Source organism: Mustela nivalis, assembly GCF_964662115.1.
Source record: "Mustela nivalis genome assembly, chromosome: 8".
In the NCBI taxonomy this organism is placed as follows: Eukaryota; Metazoa; Chordata; class Mammalia; order Carnivora; family Mustelidae; genus Mustela; species Mustela nivalis.
In genome coordinates, this window is record NC_139027.1 from 97,245,721 (window position 1) to 97,247,263 (window position 1,543).

General features: G+C 44.5%; 1 pseudogene across 1 annotated transcript; it reads left to right on the top strand.

The window, feature by feature from the left end:
* The first annotated feature begins 575 nt into the window (after positions 1-575).
* Positions 576-1,088, top strand: LOC309871949 (ubiquitin-ribosomal protein eL40 fusion protein pseudogene; annotated as a pseudogene). The gene has a single exon. The product of its transcript is annotated as a ubiquitin-ribosomal protein eL40 fusion protein pseudogene (transcript).
* Positions 1,089-1,543: the final 455 nt, after the last annotated feature.

Consider the following 1,543-nt stretch of genomic DNA (forward strand, 5'->3'; position numbering starts at 1 on the left):
ATCTTGACCTTTAATAGAGCTGGGAAGATCTTATCCACCTTTTAAGATGTGACTAAGAATTTTCAACAGTTTTTTTTCTGACTCAGTCTTTCCTCTTAATGATACTTATGTCTGCTTTCATTGTTAGTTAGTTAATCTAAAAGTAACTATTACTTTTTTTTCAATTTATTTATTTTCAGATGAGATTGGGTGCATTCAGGGTGGTATGGCCGTAGACAATTTATTTATTTTCAGAAAAACAGTATTCATTATTTTTTCACCACACCCAGTGCTCCATGCAATCCGTGCCCTCTATAACCTCCCCCCCCGCCCCCGCCACTTCAAATCCCTCAGATTGTTTTTCAGAGTCCATAGTCTCTCATGATAACTATTACTTTCTTCACCCTAAGAGCACAGGAAAGGTGAAAGAAAAGAAATGGGGCTCACACCTGTGATGAGAAACACTACCATATCTCTGCAGGCAAGTCACACAGGATATTACAGTAAGTGGAGAATTATGGCCATGTTATTCCACATATCAGTAAGGATAATTATCATGGCTCTTTCTCTTCAAGGAGGTGACTGAACAGTTTGGTGGTGGTGACCTTGTGGATTCACACCAGACGCAGAGATGCAGATCTTCGTGAAAACCCTGATGGGCAGGACCATCACCCTCGAGTTTGACCCCAGCGACACCACTGAGAATGTCAAAGCCAAAAATCCAAGACAAGGAAGGGATCCCTCTGACAGCAGCATCTGATTTTAGCAGGCAAACAGCGAGAAGATGGCCGCACTCTGTCAGATTACAATATCCGGAAAGAGTCCAGCCTGCACTTGGTGCTTCGCCTCTGGGGTGGCATCATTGAGCCTTCCCTCCGCCAGCTGACCCAGAAATACAACTACGACAAGATGATCTGCTGCAAGCGTTATGCTCGCTTGCATGCCCGTGCGGTCATCTGCCACAAGAAGTGCGGCCACACCAACAACCTGTGCCCCAAAAGATTAAATAAGGCCCCTCCACCAGCTCTTCCTTTGTCCGCAGGGGAGCCTCTTGTCCGAGCCCCAAGGGCCTCAATAAAATTTCCCTTTCATTGGGGATGAGAGGGTAATTATCATGATATTATGCAAGCACTGAAGAGCAGCATGACTATGATTCCCATTTGTTAGATGAATAAACTAAGGTTGAACAAGATAAACAATTTTGGCTGATATCATTGGCTATTCTCCCTGTCAGAGTCCCACTCTTTCTGCTATGTCATGGCAGCCTAACTAGGAAAGAAAATAGAATAATTGGTGCCATCTAAACACGAAAAATATGGATCCAAGGATCTCAATAAAAGAACTGGTAGAACATGTGAAGCAGAAGATTTCAAGCTTGTCTTGAAGGACATGACTAGGGCATTCCTCCAGGTAGTGTGGCTATCATGGTGAGGAACTGATCATTCTGGCATCACCATAAACATCCTCTGCAGTCTTGAGGTTTAGCTCTGCCTACCAAACTTGATGTTCCAGGTAGCAGGCTGATACCCACAGCCCCACCCTCAGCAAGCTCTTGCATCCCTGG